This window comes from Borostomias antarcticus (assembly GCF_949987555.1).
Source record: "Borostomias antarcticus genome assembly, chromosome: 1".
Lineage (NCBI taxonomy): Eukaryota > Metazoa > Chordata > Actinopteri > Stomiiformes > Stomiidae > Borostomias > Borostomias antarcticus.
Genome location: NC_140234.1, coordinates 2,591,665 through 2,597,664, shown reverse-complemented (window position 1 = coordinate 2,597,664; position 6,000 = coordinate 2,591,665).

Genomic DNA, 6,000 nt, shown 5'->3' with positions numbered 1-6,000 from the left:
AGCGGTGGGCCATGAGCAGCTGTTGGTGCTCAGACCGATGGACACATCCCTTGTGGGCCGACCTCAGATCCCTCAGAGCTGCGCTGCTCCTCTCCAGCTCTGCGGTTCGCCTCCTCAGCTGCAGGGCCGTGCCTCTGAGGCGTCTGGAGCTGCTCTCCAGCGCCTCCCCCTGCTTGTTCACCGTGTCTTCCAGCACCTGCCGGACCTCCCGCGCCCTCCGCAACGCCACGGCCAGATGGTCGCACTCCTCGTCGGCGCTCCACTGCCCTGCATCGGCGGCCTCCAGGTCCCGCTGCAGCATCGCGCTCTCCTTCCGCTCCTCCTTCAGGTCAGAGGTCATCTGGTTGGCAGCCTCCAGGTCCCGCTGCAGCATCGCGCTCTTCTTCCGCTCCTCCTTCAGGTCAGAGGTCATCTGGTTGGCGGCCTCCAGGTCCCGCTGCAGCATCGCGCTCTTCTTCCGCTCCTCCTTCAGGTCAGAGGTCACCTGGTTGGCTTTCATTTGTGCTTTGAAGCGAACGCACTGCTCGTTTTTCAGGACTTTGTCAAACTCCGCCTGTCGGGCCTTGTGTTCAGACAGCTGCTTGTCTGAGGCGCTCTGGATCTGCAGATGGGAAGCCTGGTGCTCCTTGAAGATGGTGGTCAGGTGGTCGTGGTGGGAGAGGAGGTCCTTGTGTTCGGTCTCTAGCGCCTGGTGCCTGGCCTGCTTCTCTGACACTGACCTCTCCAAACCTCTGTTCTGAAACTTTTGTTCAATGAGGCACTTCTCCTGGACCAGAATCTTCTCAGAGAGGTCGTCATTCCACTTATTGAGTTGACTAAATTCTCTCTCCGATTCAGCCATCTCTTCATAAACAGCCTCCTGGAGCATGTTGCATGTGTCTTTTGTGTCCTGGAGCTCCGCAAGAAGCCGGTCACGCTCCTCCCGTGCCTCCAGCTCCTCCCCGACCCTCCTGCTCTGGGCTTGTTGCTCCGAGAGCTCAAAGGCCTTCTGGTTGGCTCTCTGCTCTGAGGCGGCCGAGGTGTTCACCTCCAGCAAGGCCTTCACTTGAGAGCTCAGGCCTTGGTTGTTGATGGTCTCCTTATTGAGTCTCTCCATGAGCTGGGCAGCGTTGGCTCTCTCCACACCCAGAGCTATGGTGAGCTCTTGCATGTCTTTAGCCCGAGCTTGACCCTCCAAGATCAGTTTCTCGTGCCTCTCCAGCGCCTTCTGCAGGTTGGAGAGGGCGGAAGACAACTGGTTCCTGAGCGTCTGGCTCGTGGCCTGCTCCTCCCTCAGCTCAGAGGCCAGCTGGTCAGCTCTCAGGTTAGCCGTGCATAGGAGACGGTCCTTGGCCTCGTTCTCGCTCTGCAGAGCTTGGGTTTGGGAGTCAAAGGCCTGTTTTTGAGCGGTTTTCTCCTTCAGGCTGAGGTGCAGCTTGGTGAGGCTCTGCTGAAGGTTCGCCACCTTGGCCTCGTTCTCCGCAGCCATGTGCTCGTGGCCGTCCTGGGCCCAGCGGTGCTCGGCGATGGCCGCCCCATAGCCCCTCTCCAGCTTCTTGATCATATTCTGATCTGCTTTGAGCGCGGAGGCCATGGCGTTCCCTCTCATCCTCAGCTTCAGGTAGCTGCGTTCCTCCTGGTCCAAGGAGGCCTGAACAGCGGCCTTCTCTGCTCTCTCCCTAGCCAGGGTCTCCTCGAGGGCAGCCCTCTTGGCTCTCTCCCTAGCCAGGGTCTCTCTCAACGCATCCTCCCTATGATCATGTCTCTTACTAGAGGTTTTAGGGCTCACAGCCGACTGTAACAGAGGTGTATATATGTTTAGCTCCTCCTTATATCATAGGGTTCATAGAAACATGTCTAATTACTATTGTTAACTACTGTTCAATTACTCTTGAGATACACAGCAGCAAGGGATCCCTAGCCCTACTGTACACCTGTCCCTAACCATAACACCTGAGTGAGGTTTAAGAAGTAACTTTTAATAGCATTACACTGTTCTTACTTAATAGTAATTGACCCAGGACTGGTTCACACATAGAACCCTGTGTAGTAAAAACAGGCCCATTAAACCTCACCTGTTTGCTCGTGGAGGTTGTTCCACTCCTGGAGGACTCTGGTGTTCGGCTTCTGGCAGAGCAGCTCTCCATGGCACTGGAGATGTACACAGAGGAACGCCCCTCCTGGATGGAGGACTCAGCAGAGGCCTGGTCCTGGATGTCCTCCTGGATGGAGGACTCAACAGAGGCCTGGTCCTGGATGTCCTCCTGGATGGAGGACTCAACAGAGGCCTGGTCCTGGATGTCCTCCTGGATGGAGGACTCAGCAGAGGCCTGGTCCTGGATGTCCTCCTGGATGGAGGACTCAACAGAGGCCTGGTCCTGGATGTCCTCCTGGACGGAGGACTCAAAAGAGGCCTGGTCCTGGATGTCCTCCTGGACGGAGGACTCAAAAGAGGCCAGGTCCTGGATGTTCCACTTGATGGAGGACTCAACAGAGGCCTGGTCCTGGATGTCCACGCCAACGGAGGACCCAGATCCTACACTGCAGAGCAATACAGAACCCTGTAGCAGGGGGTTCTACTGTTAGTTTGGAGTATTCTTAGACCATTATAACCTAGAGTCCTACTATAACATCACAATCCCCAGTTTAGAGAGGAAGACGTGTTCTACCTGGTACTCTTCTGCCTGGAAGAGTCCCTGATAAAGAGTAGCCAGGTCACCAGGGTCAGGACCGCTAGCAGCACCAGAGACAGGCTGCTTCATGGCACCATGTTGCGCTGGAATGAACATTCAATTGTAATTTTGTTGAGAAGTAATGCATTAGTTTGATGGATGTTTTCTGTCTGCACTAACCCCAAAACATATATTATAGAACATTTACAGAGACATTAAATACATATAAAATATGAATATTAACCATAAAACATGCTGAATGACAGTCTCATAGACAGTTGGGTTTCATAATTGTGTTCATGCTTCATCTTGTGAGAGATCCTCAATGCCCTCAAAATCTGAATCCACTTTGATGACAGAGCTTAATTACCTCTGACATGGACCAAGTCTGGGGGAGGAGGTTTTGTTTTCAGTGGTGTGTGTACGTAGTCAACAGGATTACGCAAAAACAACCACACTGATTTCCATGCAACTTGGTGGAGGGGTGTAGCATGAGCCAAGGACGATCCATTACATTTTGGAGCAGATCCAAATCATGGGGGAGATCAACAAATTATTTTTCCCCTTTGTTAACATTACCAGATAGACCAGACTGGCACATACGGGTACTTCACAATGTTTAACATGTCCACAGCCAGGATACACTGTTAGCTTCTAGTTGTCATTGACGCTGCTTTGCAAAGCAGTTTTTATTTTATTTCACTTGCATTCAAATATTCTCTCAACTGTTTCTCAAGTGCACACTCTGCAGAAATCCCTCTCTCTCTCTCTCTCTCTCTTTCTCTCTCTCTCTCTGTACTGTCCCAGGCAACGCATATGTGTGGAGCTCCGTTCTCTTGACAATTAAGCAAGTGCAGGACACAGGGCTGCACAGACATGGACATTGTACTTTCAATGGACAATCTCCATTGAAAATTATATTTAGTCCAGGACTAGGCTTAATCCATGTCTGCGCAACCAGCCCATAATGTTTGCAAACTTAAGCCAACGGTCTGAAAAGGTATTTGCGGTCAAAAATAGATGCTGAACTGAGGGAAATTTGTTCCCAGATGGTGATTTCTATTCACATACAACTGATGTTAGGTTACAGCATGCTAAGTATATTGTAATGTTGCAGCAACATTCCTGCAACAATTCTGTGTTAGTAGTTAGACTCTGTATTGGTAGTTAGACTGTGTGTTAGTAGCTAGACTATGTTAGTAGTTCGATTCTGTGTTAGTCAGACTGTGTTAGTAGTTAGACTATGTTAGTAGTTCAATTCTGTTAGTCAGACTCTGTGTTAGTAGTTAGACTGTGTGTTAGCAGTTAGACTGTATTAGTTAGACTGTGTTAGTAGTTAGACTATGTTAGTAGTTATACTGTTAGTAGTTAGACTCTGTGTTGGTAGTTAGACACTGTATTAGTAGTTAGACTCTGTTAGTAGTTAGACTGTGTGTTAGTAGTTAGACTCTGTATTAGTAGTTAGACTCTGTGTTAGTAGTTAAACTGTGTTAGTCGTTTGACTGTGTGCTAGTAGTTAGACTGTGTTAGTAGTTAGACTCTGTATTGGTAGTTAGACTGTGTGTTAGTAGCTAGACTCTGTTAGTAGATCGATTCTGTGTTAGTCAGACTTTGTTAGTAGTTAGACTATGTTAGTAGTTAAATTATGTTAGTCAGACTCTGTGTTAGTAGTTAGACTGTGTGTTAGCAGTTAGACTGTATTAGTTAGAAGTGTAGATGTGTTAGTAGTTAGACTATGTTAGTAGTTATACTGTTAGTAGTTAGGCTGTGTTAGTAAGATTCTATGTTAGTAGTAAGACACTGTATTAGTAGTTAGACTCTGTGTTAGTTGTTAGACCAGGGGTGTCAAACTCAAATACACAGTGGGCCAAAATTTAAAACATGAACAAAGTCGCGGGCCAACATTGAACAAATGAAAATTTTAATATGGACCCAAACAAGTTTTGCTTTAACATTGAATATGGAACAAGCAACGCTTATTACCATACAATATATAACTTAATAGTGCAGACATGCAAAATCGAATTTCAAATAAAAAACACATCAATGGCATTCATTTATCAAATAAAATTTAAATAAAAATCGTATGCCTCTTTTCTATTTGCAGCCTTCTGATTTAAATATCACAGGCTATTAAATTCAAAAATAAAATAACAATAATAAATGAATCAACCATTCAAGCCCCTGCCTTAGAGTAGCAAGAAAAAGTGCATAAAGAAAACGTTAATTATTGCTCAGTTTACTACACACTGATCTAATCTGATGTGCCCAAGCCAGATACCTGGCATCTCTTCTTGGATGCTAGTTCATCAATGTCTGGACTCAGGCTCTGAGCTGAGGAAATCCTCAGTATCGAGTGAAGGTGTTCATCAAGTCAGACGTCTCCTGTGAGATGTTTTGGTCATCTTCATCGACGAGAAAAGTTGCTCACATAGATAAGTGCTGCCGAACATGGAGAGCATCTGAGCAGCTTGGGTGCGGAGCTGGGGCATTGTGTCAGGGATGAACTGCGTTTTTATGGTTTGGCAGCAGGGGAAATGGCCAGGGTTTCCTTGCAGCATCTGGTTCTCCCACAGGCACAGTTTAGTTTTAAAAGCCCTCACTGCAGCGTAGGCTACATGTCTGTGATGATGCGTCCCCGCCCCTGAAGCTGCAGGTTCAGCGCATCGAGATGGCTCGAGATGTCACACAGAAAGGCCAGCTTACACAAAAACCTTTGCTCCCGGAGCTCTGCTGTGTCCTTCCCTTTGCTTTCCAGAAACTGACATATTTCCTCACGCAGCTCGAAAAATCTGTTCAGTACTTTTCCTCGGCTTAACCATCTCACCTCTGTGTGATAGCCTACGGCACGTCTGCGTATTCCGAACCACACTCCTCCAGAAAAGACTGGCGGTGATTCAGACCTTTGGCTCTTATAAAGTTAATAACTTGTGTTACTGTGCTCATAACATGTTCGCCATTTTTAAGAAGGGGTAACACGGCTACAGTTGTGTAGTATGAGATTGCTATGACTACTGTCACAGAAGAGAGGGCGTTTCTGGGTCCTGTCTTGATTGACGCGCCAAAACAACAGCAGAGCATTATGGGATTTGTAGTATTAGCGGTGAATGCGCTGTATAATACTGGCGGGCCAGCTCTAGTAGTCATTTGGTATTGCCTCGCGGGCCAAATATAATTACACTGCGGGCCAAATTTGGCCCGCGGGCCAGAGTTTGACACCCCTGTGTTAGACTGTGTTGATAGCTAGACTCTGTGTTAGTAGTTAGACTCTGTTAGTAGTTAGACTGTGTGTTAATAGTTAGACTCTGTATAAGTAGTTAGACTCTGTGTTAGTAGTTAAACTGTGTTA